The sequence below is a fragment of the Canis lupus genome, chromosome 21 (assembly GCF_048164855.1).
Source record: "Canis lupus baileyi chromosome 21, mCanLup2.hap1, whole genome shotgun sequence".
Classification (NCBI taxonomy): domain Eukaryota; kingdom Metazoa; phylum Chordata; class Mammalia; order Carnivora; family Canidae; genus Canis; species Canis lupus.
Window position 1 is genome coordinate 56,646,549 of NC_132858.1, and position 18,574 is coordinate 56,665,122.

At 43.1% G+C, this 18,574-nt stretch overlaps 1 long non-coding RNA gene across 1 annotated transcript in view; it reads right to left on the minus strand.

The window, feature by feature from the left end:
- Window positions 1-2,231: 2,231 nt before the first annotated feature.
- The window catches only part of LOC140613219 (uncharacterized), a 46,666-nt gene continuing 30,323 nt past the window's right edge, over window positions 2,232-18,574 (minus strand). The window contains exon 3 of the long non-coding RNA XR_012014397.1: window positions 2,232-3,742. This is a non-coding gene — a long non-coding RNA (uncharacterized lncRNA). The remainder of the gene's footprint in view (window positions 3,743-18,574) is intronic.

Genomic DNA, 18,574 nt, shown 5'->3' on the forward strand with positions numbered 1-18,574 from the left:
ACTTTACTGAACTCACTCCTTAGTTCTAACAGGTTTTGGTAGAGGCTCTCGGGTTTCCTTCTTCTAGCACCGCATCTTCAGCATATAGGGACAGTGTACGTCCCCCTTCCAGGTGTGGAACCTTTGCTGTTTACAGTTTAATGACCTAGAAAGCTCCACAATAGAATCAAAACTGAGCCCAGGACAAGGACAGGAAGGCCCTATTATAATGAGAACAGAACTCAATGCCCTTGAAGGCCCCATATCAAAATGTAAACAGAAGTTGAGGAATTGCTCCAGCCCTTCTGGAGGTCCCCAAGACCAGCCCTTAAAACTAAGCAAAAACCCACATCGGGGTCCAAGTCCCTGCTCCACTCTGTCGGGTATACTAGGACACTATCTTGATCTTGTAAATAAACCCTCATGTGTTTGCATTCGTGTCGGCTTCTCAGTGATTTCTCGAATTCGCAATCTTGGGCACAACAGACTGAGATAAAAAACAAAACCAAAAGAAACTCGGATGAGGGCAGAGTGAAAGCAGGATTCTGAGAGAAGCAGCAGAGACCCGGGGGCTTGGCGGCTCTTCTGTGGTGGGCCTGCAGACTGGGGGGCGGGATGCTCAGCCCCAGAGCTAGAGGACCCAGCGTCCCCACCCGCATCCCACCCATTAGCACGGAGTCTCAGGGAGCAGCACAGTGCCACCCGCTGGAGGCCGAGGCACTGAAGCCCACCCCACCTCTGACCCCACAGGTGCATCTCCCAGGCAGATGTGCACCTGACAATCAGCACCATGGGCCATTCCCAGACCACGCACAGACCACTTGCTGCCACCAAGTTGTTGGACCGCAGAGGCTGCAGAGCTTCAGCTCTGCCTGGAAAGTAGGGTCTAGCTTCCTTTGTACTTTGTGCTTTATTTTCATGTATTTTCTTTGATTCTAGTTTATAAATTGCCTTATTTTAAATTTTATGTATGTACCTTATATATTTCTTATGTTTAGTTTCATGGTACTTTAATTGTGTTTCTTATTTTGGGATTTAGAATCTTTTAACAAGCAGGCCAAAATAATCTGGTGTTCTTTTAGGAGGGCAAATTTATTGTTTTTCTTGGTTTTTCTTTTTCTTCCTTCTTTTTTTTTTTTTGGAAAAAATAATGAGATGGAGAAATTCACCTTCATAAAATAATATGAGGTAGTACTCACAGCCAGGAAGTTCATCCATTCACATATATGATGTCTAAATACAGTTTAAAACAATGATTATAAAGACAGCAGCTGGGCTGGAAAAAGAGCACAGAAGAAAACTGGAGAATCCCTTCCTGTAGAAATAAAAGAACTAAAATCTAGTCAAGCCAACATTAAAAATGCTATAACTGAGATGCAGTCCCAAGTGGAAGCCTTAAAAACAAGGAAGGTTATGGACCACAGAGGCAGACATAGGGAACTCAGCCACTTATTAAAGCAATAACATTCATATCATAGGAGACTCAGAAGATGAAGAGAGAGAAAAGGTGGGCCTTGATCAGCCATTATAAATGGCAAATACCCACCATTTGCTTCAACGTGGATGTAACTGGAAGGCATTATGCTGAGTGAAGTAACTCAATCGGAGAAGGACAAACATTGTATGTTCTCATTCACTTGGGGAATATAAATAATAGTGAGAGGGAATATAAGGGAAGGGAGAAGGAATGTGTGGGAAATATCAGAAAGGGAGACAGAACATAAAGACTCCTAACTCTGGGAAACGAACTATGGGTGATGGTAGGGGAGGAGGGCTGGGGTGGGGGTGAATGTGTGATGGGCACTGAGGGGGGCACTTGATGGGATGAGCACTGGGTGTTATTCTGTATGTGGGCAAATTGAACACACACACAAAAATAAATTTATTATTAAGAAAAAAAAAAGAAGGAAGAAAAAGTGGCACCTGGGTGGCTCAGTCAGTTAAGCTTCTGACTTAGGCTCAGATCATGATCCAGGTCCCAAGGAAGACTCCCTATTCAGCAGGGAACCTGCTTCTCCTTCTTCCTCTGCCCCTCTCACTCATGGTTTTTCTCTCCTCTCTCTCTCAATTAATTAAATAGCGTCTTTGAAAAAGACACAAACAAACCCAGAATGAAGAGAAATCTCCCATGTAGAAGAATTTCAAACAATTTGTGCAGACATTCCACCCTCAAGTTCATGAGCATACCTTCCCACTCTTATGTGTGCAATACACATAGTAACTTCCTTCTATAAAATATATTATGAAAAACCTTAAAAATAATGATAATATAATATTAATAATAATAATAACAATAACAATAAAGAATCACTTTACTACGGAGAAAGCTGACAAACACTACATCAGCAAGATGATCAGATGGATACCAAGACTGATAAATTATGTTGATAGTATCTATCCTTTATATGATAATAATAAAAAATCAGTATATCTCTGTATATAATCCACAAAAACAGTTCAATCATGAGATAACAGACATGTCCCACTGAGGGAAATTTTACAAAATACTCTACTTCTCAAAGCATTCCAGTTCAAAGACAAAAAGGAAAGACTGAAAGACTGTCACAATCCAGAGGAGCCTAAGAAAACATGAGGACAAATGGAGTGTGATATGAGGAATGGTAACTTAGCAAAAACTAAGGAAATCTGAATAAAGCATTGTCCTTGGTTAATGCAAATATTTTAATATTGATTCATTAGCTAATATTTGAACCATACTAATATATCAATAATTGGAAAAATTGAGTGCAAGTGAATGAGAATTCTCTTACTATCTTCTCAATTTCCCTATAAATCTTTGTTTTTATTCCAATAAACAAGATTTATTTTGAAAATTGAGTTAAATAAATCAGGCTCCAAGTGTGAAGACATTTCAAGAATAGTTGAAGTAACTTTTGCCTTATTCTTAGAGAGTTCCTTCATTGGGAACAAAGTAAAAATTTTATATCAGAAGGAAAGAAAAACACTTATGAACACGTACAATGCATTCTCAACCTGAAAAGCAGGAAAGGATAATAAATAGCAAAAATCAGATTAAAAAACTTCTATTATAATAGACACCAATTTGCAAGTGCATTTAAAATTAGCAAGGCATAACATTTATCTCCTTGACATTTGTCTTCCAAAGAGTTCACAGTGTTTCAGTGTCAGTTGAAACAGGGGAAGAATTTCAGGGAAGAATCCTTCACATAATAATAGGACCATTGGTAATAATGTCTCTCAGTTATTTCCAAATCCATAAAGATGCATTTTCTGATGAGTGACTGAGCTGTGAAGAAATAGTTGAGAAAGCCTCATCCCTCTGAATTACTAGTGTCAGAATATATTAACAATACTACTACGGATAGTACATTATCCATATTAAAAGTCAATACGTCTCAGATTGGAATCTGAGCAATCAGATGGGCAGAGAAAAAATGCTTTGACTTGCTCCTCATCTTTTAAAGGCAAAGGAGAACTTTTCTATGTACAAAGTCAGTTGTCAAGATAGCCTTAGGGAATAAGAGTCTGCAGCATCAAATCACGCTGCATAGCCGATATGCCGATCTCCAGGTCTTCCTGATCGCAAATCCCGGGGCTTGTCCCCCAACACAGGCTGCCACGTTGAGGTCATTTGCAATTGCTCTCTTAGGAGCTCTGGGGAGGGCGGCAGGAGCTAGAGAGTATGGGACGGGACGTGGGGAGGCCGAGAACATTACGGCCATTCCACTTTAAGTTCAGCATTTGCACACAGCCAGCAATCCCAGGCCCCTGTGAAGAAGAGCTGAAATTTACATTACTTCAGATACAGGAAAAAAACAAAAATTTACAGCTTAATGTCCAGAATGCCCCAGAATAGAATAAAAACTGAGCCGAATCCAAGGGCTGGAAGCCCCTATTAGAATGAGAAGAGTGCTCAATGCCCTTGAAGGCCCCATATCAAAAAGTGAACAGAACTTGAGGAATTGCTCCAGCCCTTCTGGAGGTCCCCAAGACCAGGCCCTTAAAACTAAGTTAAAACCGTCCTCGGTGTCCAACTCCCTGCTCTACTCTGTGGGGTACACTTGGACCCATGCTCGAGTTTGTAAAACAACTCTCATTTGTTTGCATCAGTGTCGGCTCCTTAGTGGTTTTTCGGATTCGCCATCTTGTGCACAACACCCCCATGTCCCCTTCCCACCTGGACTGACCTCCTGTCCCCTCCCACCCAGGCTGAACCTCAGTCACCTCCCCGCCCACAACAGCTGGGCACAGGCCCTCACACAGGTCCATGGGCATGCTGGGCACTCCCGCCGTCCCCAACTTCCCAGGGGAAGGAAGGAGGATTCCGCAGGACACAATCCCATGGTGGCCCCTGGGCTCCCTGCCCAGGATGGCACCTGGTGACATGTCAGGGTCTGAGTCCCTGACGCTGGCTCCTCCTCCATGGTATTCACACAGGAAATGAAATAAGAGGCCCTGGTCTCCTCCAGGGACATCAAGCAGGTGGACCTGGACATCAACATGACGTTCAGCAGTCACATCATGTTTTGGGACTACTACGAGGTAGGGTGAGGCTGAGGTTCCAGGGGAATGGGACCCGGGGGAGGACTGGTGGCTTCTGGGAAGGGAACATGGGGCTTCTGAGGCCGGGGGAAGAACAGCAGCCAACAAAACACAGCGGCATGGTAGGGTGCTGGGGATGACCTCCGTGTCTCTACCCCTGGTGTCTCAGGGATGAGGAGGCCACTAGGATGGGGCCTCCAGGGGTTGCGATGTGAGCTGATCCCCAAAGGGGTGATGGACGGCACCCTGAAAACCAGGTGCCTGGGTGGGGGCCATGGGGGCATTAAGGGGACCTGGGGGCAGGTTGCATGGCTGTGACTGGAGGAGGATACACATTGATCCGATGAGGGTCTGAAGGGTCAGAGTGACACCCACCCTCGGTGCTTTATATATTTCTAAATTCTATGCATTTAATTTGAGACAACTTGCAATTTGTAAACATACATAGTATGATGACCCCCAGATAATGCGCCCAGTCCAGCCAGGGCCCTGAACTGACCACACGGGGCCCCTGAGGCAGGTGTCACAATAAACCCCAGACTGTGGTCGCCTTTATCTGTAGATGTCTTGGTGTGCATCTTAGAGAAAGGGGATGCCCTGTGTCTGCAGGCCCCCCACGCCATCCCCTTCATTCCCCACCCACACACTATCCCCCTACATCATTATCCCTCATGGCATCCCCCCTACACCATCCCCCTCAAACCCACACACCCCCACACAAACCCCACCCACACTATACCCCAACACCATCCCCCATACACCATCCCCCTCAATCCACCACCATCATACCCCTGCCCACACACCATCCACTCACACACCATCGCCCCTCAGCAAGGATCCGGTGCAGCTGCCCCCTGTGGGACATGGTCAGCCTCCCCATGGTTCTCTGGACAGCCTGCTACCATCAGAAGCCCGGTGTCCCATAGTGTATCCAGGGGTTGCAGGGAGGAGGAAAGACAGGGAGCCCCCGACAGGGTGGGTGCAGGTGCATGGAGCAGAGGAAGCACTGTGCCCTGCCTCCTCCTACTCTTCCTCCTGGAGGGCGGCACAACCTGCACAGGACACCAGCCCCTAACCCAGAGGGACCTGGGCTGACTTGGGCCTAGGCTCTTTGGGGGCTGGGTTGATTTGAGCCCACACCAGTCCCAACTCAAAGACTAATGGAATCAGGCCCCCATGGCCCTGGCCAGCCCTGGATTCTGGCCCTGGGCTGAGTGAGCCCTCTCAGAGCTGGATGTGGCCTCCTGGGCCCTGGGCGTGCCCCACAGATCCAGGTCGCTGATCTAGGGCAGCCCTGGGGATCCCAGGACCCACCAGTGTGGGGAGAGGAAGGGTAAGCCGGTGGGGCCCACCCACACCCACACCAGGAGGCAGACTCCTCCAGGTGCTCCAGCCCCAGAGAGCCTGAAGCCGGGAACCGTCAATCAGGGTGAAACCTCAGGACACTTGCCCCCACCCGGAGTCCACACATTCTCCCAGGTGGGGGACTCCAGCACCCGCCCCCCCACCCCGTGTGATTCTTGCCCCCCCTTAAAGGACAGAAAGGTCTCCTTCCCCAGGGGAAGGCACGAACTCATGGCTCTGAGCCTTTGCTGTAGAAAGCCAATAAAGTGTTGTGGTGTGAAAATTCAGAGCCAACCCATTTCTGTGTCTCCCAGAACTATGTGCACGGGGCATGGAGAGACCCCCAGAAAGGAGGAGGGAGCACCACCTAGGCGCTAACCAGCCCCTGCAAGGGCACCTCCAGGCACACACAGCTGACCTCCCCACGTGCCTTCTAGGGGAGGCCGTACCCACTGCTGTACATGGGAATGTGGCTGAGCCGGAACTTCCAGCTCTGCTGACCTTCCAGCTGAAAGTTCCTGCATGAGTGAGCCTCATCATGGCAACAGAGCCCAGCTAGCTGCCCAGCGCCAGCACCAGAAATGATGTTCTGCCAACAATTTCGGGGTTTTGGGTGACCCAGCCAGAGGATCTGATGGCTGCATGGGATAGCTACATGTGATAGACACACACGCAGCTCAAAACCACAAAAGTCGGAATCCCCCCAATGTTGTCAAACAGCAGCCAGATGGTTACATACACTACAATGTTGTCCCCAATAGGATATTTGGAAAACGCTATAAGTCATGACTGCAGAGGTGTTGGAGGTACAGAGATGTCTTTGCTGTGTTCCAGAAAGGAGGACAGAGGGGCAGGAAGCATCCTCCGGAGGCGGGGGGCCCTCCTAGGAAAGGAAACCAGGTCCCTATGAAGGCTACGGAGGGTGAAATCTTTCCTCCTCTCTTTCAGCTTCTGCTTTTTCAACCTAAATGCCATTTTCCTCAATCATAATAGCAAAAATTTATTTTATGTTTTTAAATTTCTTTTTATTGGAGTCCAATTTGTATGAATTCTTTCTTCAGCAAGGGTGTCATACAGGAGAGAAGGAGGGAGAAAGATTTTCCCAGACAGGCAACATATAAAGGAGTTCATGACCAATTAACCAGTCCAGTACGGAATTTTAAGATGGACTCTTCTAGTGGGGGAAAAAAAGAGACCAAAAGCAACAAAGACGAGAAAGTCCCAGAGAACGTCACCAGAAACACCAACTCTTCCGGTAACACAAATGCACAAAGTTCATATCTTTGAATAATCACTCTGAATGCTGATAGACTAAATGCTCCAATAAAAAGATATATGGTATCAGAGGGGCTTAAAAAACAGGATCCGGGATGTCTGGGTTACTCAGGGGTTGAGCCTCTGTCTTTGAATCAGGGTGTGATCCTGGAGTCTTGGAACGAGTCCCATATTGGGCTCCTGGTGGGGAGCCTGTTTCTCTCTCTGCCTAATTTTCTGCCTCTCTCTCTCTCTCTCTCTCTCTCACACTATCATAAATAAAATTATTATTAAAAAAACAACATCCATCTGTACGCTGACTACAAGATGCTCACCTTAGACCTATAGACACCAACAGATTGAAAGTCAGGGGATAGAAAATAATCTATGATGCTAATGGATATCAAAAGAAAGCTGGAGGACCCATACTTATATCAGACAAATGAGATTTGAAACCAAACCCTGGGGGACACCTGGTGGCTCAGTGGTTGAGCATCTGCTTTCGGCTCAGGTGTGATTCTGGGATCCAAGGATCAAGTCCCACATCAGCCTCCCTTTGGGGAGCCTGCCTCTCACTCTATGTTCCTTCCTCTGCTTCTCTGTGTAATTCTCATGAATAAATAAATAAATATTTTAAATTTCAAAAAAGAAAGAACAAATACTGTAAAAGAGATGAAGAAGGGCATTATTTCATAATTAAAAAGACTCTCTATCATGATCAAACAACAAAATATTTATGCTGCCAACATGGGAGTACCTAAATATAGAAACCACTGTTGGTGGGAATGTGAACTGGTGTAGCCACTCTGGAAAACTTGTGGAGGTTCCTCAATGAGATAAAAATAGAATGGCACAACGACCCAGAAATTGCACTGTTGGGGATTTACCGCAAAGATTCACATGCAATGAAACGCCGGGACACCGGCACCTCGATGTTTATATTAGGAATGTCCACAATAACCAAGCTGTGGAAGTAGCCTCGGTGTCCATTGAAAATTGAATGGATAAAGAAGATGTGGTTTATGTATACAATGGAATATTACTCAGCCATTAGAAAAGACAGATACCCACCATTTAATTCAACATGGATGGAACTGGAAGGTATTATGCTGAGTGAAGTAAGTCAATCGGAAAAGGACAAACAGTGTATGTTCTCCTTCATTTGGGGAATATAAATAATAGTGAAAGGCAATATAAGGGAATGGAGAAGAATTGTGTAGGAAATATCAGAAAGGGAGACAGAACATAAAGACTCCTACTCTGAGAAATGAACTAGGGGTGCTAGAAGGGGAGGAGGGCGGGTAGTGGGGGTGAATGGGTGATGGGCACTGAGGGGGACACTTGATGGGATGAGCACTGGGTGTTATTCGGTATGTTGGTCAATTCAACACCAATAAAAAAAATTTATTTAAAACAAATATCCAACAACTAAATATTTATGCTGCCAACATGGGAGTACCTAAATAATAAAAACCAATTAACAACAAACGTACAGGAACTCACTGATAATAATACAATGACAGGGGATTTTAACACCCACTTATTGTAATGGACCGATCGTCTATGCAGAAAATCAACAGGTGAACAATAGCCTTGACACACTGGACCACAGGGACTCAACACATATAATCTGAATATTTTTCCTAAAGCAGAATACACATTCCTTTCAAGTGCACATGGGACATTCTCCAGAACAGATCATATCATGGCCCACAAATCAGCCCTCAACAGGTACAAGAAGGTTGATATCACACTCTGTATATTTTCGGACCACGACGCTATAAGACTTGAAGCCAAAAGTAAGAAAAAAAATTGGACAGACCAAAAATACGTGGAGATTATGAACATCCTACTAGAGAATGAATGGATCAACCAGGAAATTAAAGAGGAAATTTAAAACAAATGAAAATGTAAACATGTTTCTCCAAAACTCTGGGATTTAGCAAAGGCAGTCCTAACTGGGAAGTACAAAGCAATACAGGCCTACCTCAAGAAACAAGAAGTCTCCAAAACACAACCTAACCCTATACCTAAAGGAGCTGGTAAAGGAATAGCAAACAAAGCCTAAAGCCTACAGAAGAAGGGAAAAAATAAAGATGAGAGCAGAAATAAACAATACAGAAACAACAAAACAGTAGAATGGAATAACGAATCTAAGAGCTGGTTATTCAAAATAATTAATAAAATGGATCAAACCATAGCCATCCTTATCAATGAGAAAAGAGAAAAGACCTAAATAAATAAAATCACAAATGAGATAAGAGAGATCTCAATCAACAGCAGAAAAATTAGACAATTATAAGGGAATACTATGAAATTATATGCAAACAAATTGGGAGACCTGGAAGAAATGGACAAATCCCTTGAAATGTGCAAATGAGCAAAACTGAAATAGGAAGAAATAGGAAATGTGAACAGACCCATAACTAGCAAAGGAATTGCTAGCTAGGAATTGCACCTAGTCACCTAGGTGCCTCAGTGGTTGAGCATCTTCTTTGGCTCAGGTCATGTTCCCAGGGTCCTAGGGGATCACATCACACATCAGGCTCCCTGCATGGAGCCTCATTTTCCCTCTACATATACCTCTGCCTCTCTGTGTTTCTCATGAATAGATAAATAAAATCTTTAAAAAAGAAAAAAGATAAAAAGATGAGAAAGGACCCAAATAAAATCACAAATGAGAAAAGAGAAATATCAACCAACACTACAGAAAAACAAACGATTATAAGAGAACATTAAGAAAAATTATATGCCAGCAACCTAGAATCTGGAAGAAATAGATCAATTCCTGGAAATATATAACATAGCAAAAATGAAAAAGGAAGAAATAAGAAACTTGAACCGACATATAACCAGCAGAGAAATTGAATTAGCAATCAAGAATCTCCCAACAGGAGACACTTAGATCAATAGAACAGAATGGAAAGCCGAAACAAGATACAAACCTGTAACTCTATGATCCATTAATCGACAACGAGGCAGGAAGGAATATCCAAAGGCACAAAGACAGTCTCTTCAAGAAACCCTAACCCTGACCCCAGGAAAAGAACAAATAGTGTTGGGAAAACCAGGCAGCCACATGCAGAAGAATCAAAGTGGACCACTTTCTTACACCATATATATAAAAAATAAATTCAAAATGGATGAAAGACCTAAATGTGAGACCTGAAACCATACAAAGAAGAAAAGATAGGCAGCAACGTCTTTGACATTGGCCATTGGATCTTCTTTCTAGATATGCCTGTGAGGTGAGGGAAACAAAGCAAAAATACTATTGGGACTTCATCAAATTGAAAAGCTTCTGCAAAGTGAAGGAAACAAACAAAGCTAAAAGGCAACATACAGGAGGAGGGGCAAAAATGGCGGAAGTGTAGAGTCTCCAAATCACCTGTCCCCACCAAATTACCTAGATAACCTTCAAATCATCCTGAAAATCTACGAATTTGGCCTGAGATTTAAACAGAGTCCAGATCGAATGCTACAGTGAGAAAAGTTCGTGATTCTATCAAGGTAGGAAGACGGAAAAAAGAAATAAAGAAACTAAAGGCATCCAAGTATGAAGGGCCCTGAGAGGAGCCCGGCTAAGGCCGGGGTGAGTGTCCACAGGACAGAAGAGCTCTGTCCTGGGAGAAGGAGGGGCTGCACCAATCTTCCAGGGCGGAATGGCACCTTCAAGGAGTCAGAGAGGAACCCCAGGAGGGCGGGGATGCTATAGGGCTCCCTGGGACACTAACAGAGACCTGCACTCCCAGGAGAGTGCACCGAGCTCCCTAAGGGCTGCAGGGCACATGCATTGACCAGGGAGTAGCACTGAGGGGCTCCGGTGGTGGCTCTGCGTGTAGGAGTTTGAGCGGCCCCGGGAGCACCTTGGCGGTGGCGCCACCTGCAAAGGAAGAGGCGCCGTGTGGAGGGGGCTGCGCAGCTCCAGGAGGAACTCGGAGGGACTCGGGCGGTGGCTCTGCAGTGAGGCAGCTGTATGGCCAGGAGCGAGAATCCAACAGCGCAGGACCCGGAGCACAGGGCGCCAGGACACAACCCAGGATTTGGCCTCTGCTGGGACAGGCAGAGGCACGGAGGGCCCAGGATAGCAAGGACGCTCCTGCTCAGAGCTGAGCAGATCAGCGGCCCTGCCCAAGAGCCTCCAGGCCCTGCAGATGGACTGCTCCTGAGTTACTGCGGGGGCTGAATAGAGGTTTCCAGAGCTGACCGCTGCCACTGGGGTTGTTCCTCCTGGGGCCTCACGGGGTAAACTAACTGCACTGAGCCCTGCACCAGGCAGGGGACAGAGCAGCTCCCCCACGTGCTAACACCTGAAAATCAGCACAACAGGACCCTCCACCAGAAGACCAGCTAGACGGACAAGTCCAAGGGAGGTCAAGGGACTTAAAGTATACAGAATCAGAAGATACTCCCCCATGTTTTTTTTTTATTTCTGATTGCTTCCCCCACCCTCTTTCTCCACTTTCTTTCTTTTCTTTCTCTTTTTTCCTTCTTTCTTCATTTATTCTTTTTCCTTTTTCTCTTTTCTTTCCTTCTTTCTCTCCTCTCTTTTTGTCCTTTTCCCAATTCAATTTGTTTTTGGCCACTCTGCACTCAGCAAAATGACTAGAAGGAAAACCTCACCTCAAAAGAAAGAATCAGAAACAGTCGTCTCTCCCACAGAGTTACAAAATCTGGATTACAATTCAATGTCAGAAAGCAAATTCAGAAGCACTATAATCCAGCTACTGGTGGCTCTAGAAAAAAGCATAAAGGACTCAAGAGACTTCATGACTGCAGAATTTAGATCCAATCAGGCCGAAATTAAAAATCAATTGAATGATATGCAATCCAAACTGGAAGTCTAAAGGACGAGGGATAACGAGGTGGAAGAACGAGTGAGTGACATAGAAGACAAGTTGATGGCAAAGAAGGAAACAGGAAAAAAGAGACAGACAATTAAAAGACAAGGAAGACAGATTAAGGGAATTAAACGACAGCCTGAGGAAGAAAAACCTACGTGTAATTGGGGTTCCCGAGGGTGCCAAAATGGACAGAGGGCCAGAATATGTATTTGAACAAATCCTAGCTGAAAACATTCCTAATCTGGGAAGGCAAACAGGCATTCAGATCCAGGAAATAGAGAGATCCCCCCTAAAATCAATAAAAACCATCCAACACCTCGACATTTAATAGTGAAGCTTGCAAATTCCAAAGATAAAGAGAAGATCCTTAAAGCAGCAAGAGACAAGAAAATCCTGACCTTTATGGGGAGGAGCATTAGGGTAACAGCAGACCTCTCCACAGTGACCTGGCAGTCCAGAAAGGGCTGGCAGGATTATTCAGGGTCCTCCATGAGATGAACATGCAACCAAGAATACTTTATCCAGCAAGGCTCTCATTCAAAATGGAAGGAGAGATAAAGAGCTTCCAAGAAGGGCAGGAACTGAAAGAATATTTGACCTCCAAACCAGCTCTGCAAGAAATTTTAAGGGGGACTCTTAAAATTCCCCTTTAAGAAGTTCAGTGGAACAATCCACAAAACAAGAGCTGAAAAGATATCATGATGACACTAAACTCATATCTGTCGATAGTAACACTGAACGTGAACAGGCTTAATGACCCCATCAAAAGGCGCAGGGTTTCAGACTGGATAAAAAAGCAGGACCCATCTATTTGCTGTCTACAAGAGACTCATATTAGACAGAAGGACACCTACAACCTGAAAATGAAATGTTGGAGAAAAATTTACCATTCAAAGGGTCCTCAAAAGAGAGCAGGGGTAGCCATTCTTATATCAGATAAACTAAAATTTACCCCGAGGACTGTAGTGAGAGATGAAGAGGAACACTAAATAATACTTAAGGGATCTATCCAACAAGAGGACTTTACAATCCTCAATATATGCCCAGAATGTAGGAGCTGCCAAATATTTAAACCAATTAATAACCAAAGTGAAGAAATACGTAGATAATAATACACTTATACTTGGTGACTTCAATCTAGCTCTTTCTACCCTCGATAGGTCTCTAAGGACAACATTTCCAAAGAAAGAAGAGCTTTAAATGATACACTGGAGCAGATGGATTTCATAGAAATCTACAGAACTTTACATCCAGACTCAACTGAATACATATTCTTCTCAAGTGCACATGGAACTTTCTCCAGAATAGACCACATACTGGGTCACAAATAGGGTCTGAACCAATACCAAGGGATTGGGATAGTCCCCTGCATATTCTCAGACCATAATGCATTGAAATTAGAACTAAATCACAACAAGAAGTTTGGAAGGACCTCAAACATGTGGAGGTGAAGGATCATCCTGTTAAAAGACGAAAGGGTCAACCAGGAAATGAAGGAAGAATTAAAAAGATACATGGAAACTAATGAGAATGAACATACAACCGTTCAAAATCTTTGGGATGCAGCAAAAGCGGTCCTAAGGGGGAAATACATCACAATACAAGAATCCATTCAGAAACAGGAAACTACTCAAATACAAAAGCTAACCTTACACATAAAGGGGCTAGAGGAAGAAAAAGCAGATAGATCCTACACCCAACAGAAGAAGAGAGTTAATTAAAATTCGAGCAGAACTCAAGGAAATCGAGACCAGAAGAACTGTGGAACAGATCAACGGAACGAGTAGTTTGTTCTTTGAATGAATTAAGAAGATAGATAAACCATTAGCCAACCTTATTAAAAAGAAGAGAGAGAAGACTCAAATTAATAAAATCATGAATGAGAAAGGAGAGGTCACTACCAACACCAAGGAGATACAAACTATTTTAAAAACATTATGAACAGCCATACGCCAATAAATTAGGCAATCTAGAAGAAATGGACGCATTCCTGGAAAGCCACAAATTACCAAAACTGGAACAGGAAGAAATAGAAAACCTGAACAGGCCAATAACCAAGGAGGAAATTGAAGCAGTCATCCAAAACCTCTCAAGACACAAAAGTCCAGGGCCAGATGGCTTCCCAGGGGAATTCTATCAAACGTCTAAAGAAGAAACCATACCTATCCTACTAAAGCTGTTTGGAAAGATAGAAAGAGATGGAGTCCTTCCAAATTCGTTCTATGAAGCCAGCATCACCTTAATTCTAAAACCAGACAAAGACCCCACCAAAAAGAATTATAGATCAATAGCCTGATGAACATGGATGCAAAAATTCTCAACAAGATACTAGCCAATAGGATCCAACAATAAATTAAGAAAATTATTCACCATGACCTAGTAGGATTTATCCCCGGGACACAAGGCTGGTTCAACACTCGTAAAACAATCAATGTGATTCATCACATCAGCAAGAGAAAAACCAAGAACAATGTGATCATCTCATTAGATACAGAGAAAGCATTTGACAAAATAGAGCATCCATTCCTGGTCAAAACACTTCAGAGCAGAGGGATAGAGGGAACATTCCTCAACATCTTAAAAGCCATCTATGAAAAGCCCACTACAAATATCATTCTCAATGGGGCAGCACTGGGAGCCTTTCCCCTAAGATCAGGAACAAGACAGGGATGTCCACTCTCACCACTGCTATTCAACATAGTACTGGAAGTCCTGCCTCAGCAATCAGACAACAAAAAGAAATAAAGGCATTCAAATTGGCAAAGAAGAAGTTAAACTCTCCCTCTTCACCGATGACATGATACTCTACATAGAAAACCCAAAAGCCTCCACCCCAAGGTTGCTAGAACTCATACAGCAATTTAGTAGCATTCAAGGATACAAAATCAATGCCTGGAAATCAATGGCATTTCTATACACTAACAATGAGACTGAAGAAAGAGAAATTAAGGAGTCAATCTCATTTAAAATTGCACCCAAAAGCATAAGATACCTGGGAATAAACCTAACGATGGAGTTAAAGGATCTATACCCTAAAAACTATAGAACACTTCTGAAAGAAATTGAGGAAGACACAAAGAGATGGAAAAATATTCCATACTCATGGATTGGCAGAATTAACATTGTGAAAATGTCAATTTTACCAAGGCAATGTTCACCTTTAATGCAAACCCTATCAAAATACCATGGACTTTCTTCAGAGAGTTAGAACTAATTATTTTAATATTTGTGTGTAATCAGGATCCCTGGGTGGCGCAGCCATTTGGCACTTGCTTTTAGCCCAGGGCACGATCATGGAGACCCGGGATAGAATCCCATGTCAGGCTCCCAGTGCATGGAGCCTGCTTCTCCCTCTCACTGTGTCTCTGCCTCTCTCTCTCTCTCTCTCTGTGTGACTATCATAATAAAAAAAAGACTTGTGTGGAATCAGAAAAGACCCTGAATAGCGAGGCGAATTTTAAAAAAGACAGCCATATCTGGGGCTTCACAATGCCAGATTTCAGGGTGTACGACAAAGCTGTGGTTCAAGACAGTGTGGTACTGGCACAAAAACAGACAAATGGATCAATGGAACAGAAGAGAGAACCCAGAAGTGTACCCTGAACTTTATGGTCAACTAATATTCAATAAAGGTGGAAAGACTATCGATTGGAAGAAAGACAGTCTCTTCAATAAATGGTGCAGGAAAAATGGATATACACATGCAGAAGAATGAAACTAGACCACTCTCTTTCAGCATACACAAAGATAATCGCAAAATGGATGAAAGATCTAAATGTGAGACAAGAGTCCATCAAAATCCTAGAGGAGAACACAGGCAACATGTTTTTTGAACTTGGCCACAGTAACTTCTTGGAGATACATCCACAAAGGCAAAAGAAACAAAAGCAAAAATGAACTATTGTGATTTCATCAAGATAAGAAGCTTTTGCATAGCAAAGGATACAGTCAACAAAACTAAAAGACAACCTAAAGAATGGAGAAGATATTTGCAAATGACGTATCAGATAAAGGGCTAGTTTCAAAGATCGATAAAGAACTTCTTAAAATCAACAACAAAGAGACAAAGAATCCAATCATGAAATGGGCAAAAGACATGAAGAGAAATCTCACAGAGGAAGACATTGCCATGACCAACATGAACATGAAAAAGTGCTCTGCATCACTTGCCATTAGGGAAATACATATCGAAACCACAATGAGAACCACCTCACACCACTGAATGGGGATAATTAACAAGGCAAGAAAAAACAAATTTTGGAGAGGATGCGCAGAAAAGGGAAGACTCTTACACTTTTGGTTGGAATGGGAACTGGTGCAACCACTCTGGAAAACTGTGTGGAGGTTCCTCAAAGAGTTAAAAATAGACCTGCCCTACGACCCAGCAATTGCACTGTTGGGGATTTACCTCAAAGATTCAGATGCACTGAAACGCGGGGACACCTGCACCCTGATGTTTATAGCAGCAATGTCCACAATAGCCAAAATGTGGAAGGAGGCTTGGAGTCCTTTGAAAGATGAATGGATAAGGAACATGTGGTTTATGTATACAATGGAATATTACTGAGCCATTAGAAACGACAAATACCCACCATTTGCTTCAACGTGGATGGAACTGGAAGGTATTACGCTGAGAGATGTAAGTCAATCAGAGAAGGACAAACATATGTTCTCATTCAATTGGTTAATATAAATAATAGTGAAAGGGAATATAAGGGAATGGAGAAGAAATGTGTGGGAAATATCAGAAAGGGAGACAGAACATAAAGACTCCTAACTCTTAGAAAGAAACAAGGGATGCTGGAAGGGGAGGTGGGCAGGGGGTGCGGGTGAATGGGTGATGGGCACTGAGGGGGGCACTTGCCTAGATGAGCATGGGTGTTACTCTGCTTGTTGGTAAATTGAACACCAATAAAAAATAATTAAAAAAAAAGTCCAAACAACTAAATATTTATGCTGCCAACATAGGAGTACCGAAATATAGAAACCAATTAACAACAAACGTAAAGGAACTCACTGATAATAATACAATGACAGGGGATTTTAACACCCATATATGGCAATGGACCGATCGTCTATGCAGAAAATCAACAGGGGAACAACAGCCTTGACAGACTGGACCAGAGGGACTCAAAGATATAGTCTCAACATTTCATCCTAAAGCAGAATACACATTCCTTTCAAGTGCACATGGGACATTCTCCAGAACAGATCATATCATGGCCCACAAATCAGCCCTCAACAGGTACAACAGGTACAAGAAGGTTGGTATCACATCATATACATTTTTGGACAATGAGGCTATGAAACTCAAAGTCGACAGTAAGAACAAATTTGGACAGACCAAAAATACGTGGAGATTATGAACATCCTACTAGAGAATGAATGGAGCAACCAGGAAATTAAAGAGGAAATTTAAAACAAATGAAAATGAAAACATGTTTCTCCAAACCTCTGGGATGTAGCAAAGGCAGTCCTAAGAGGGAAGTACATAGCAATACAGGCCTACCTCAAGAAACAAGAAGTCTCCAATACACAACCTAACCCTACACCTAAAGGAGCTGGTAAAGGAATAGCAAACAAAGCCTAAAGCCTACAGAAGAAGGGAAAAAATAAAGATGAGAGCAGAAATAAACAAAACAGAAACAACAAAACAGTAGAATGGAATAGCGAAACTAAGAGCTGGTTCTTCAAAATAATTAATAAAATGAATCAAGCCCTAGCCAGCCTTATCAACGAGAAAAGAGAAAACCTAAATAAATAAAATCACAAGTGAGAGAAGAGAGATCACAATCAACACCAGAAAAATAAGACAATTATAAGGGAATACTATGCAAGATTATACGCTAACAAACTGGGAGAACTGGAAGAAATGGACAAATCCCTAGAAATGTGCAAACGAGCAAAACTGAAATAGGAAGAAATAGAAAATATAAACAGACCCATAACTAGCAAAGGAATTGAATCAGCAAGGCACCTGGGTGCCTCAGTGGTTCAGCATGTGCTTTGGCTCAGGTCCTGATCCCGGGGTCCTGGGGAATCAAGTCACACATCAGGCTCCCCGCATGGAGCCTCATTTTCCCTCTGCCTATACCTCTGCCTCTCTGTGTCTCTCATGAATATATAAATAAAATCTTTAAAAAAGACAAAAAGACAAAAAGATGAGAAAGGACCCAAATAAAATCACAAATGAGAAAAGAGAAATAACAACCAACACTAGAGAAATAGAAATGATAATAAGAGAATATGATGAAAAATTATATGCCAACAACTGAGAACCTGGAAGAAATAGATCAATTCCTAGAAATATATAACATAGCAAAAATGAAAAAGGAAGAAACAAGAAACTTGAACAGACAGATAACCAGCAGAGAAACTGAATCAGCAATAAGGGATCTCCCAACAGGAGATGCTTAGATCGATAGAACAGAATGGAAAGCCAAAAAAAGATAAAAACATGTAACTCTATGATCCATTAATGGACAACAAGGCAGGAAGGAATATCCAATGGCACAAAGACAGTCTCTTCAAGAAACCATAAACCTGACCCCAGGATAAGAACAAATGGTGTTGGGAAAACCAGGCAGCCACATGCCCAAGAAGGAAACTGGACCACTTTCTTACACCAT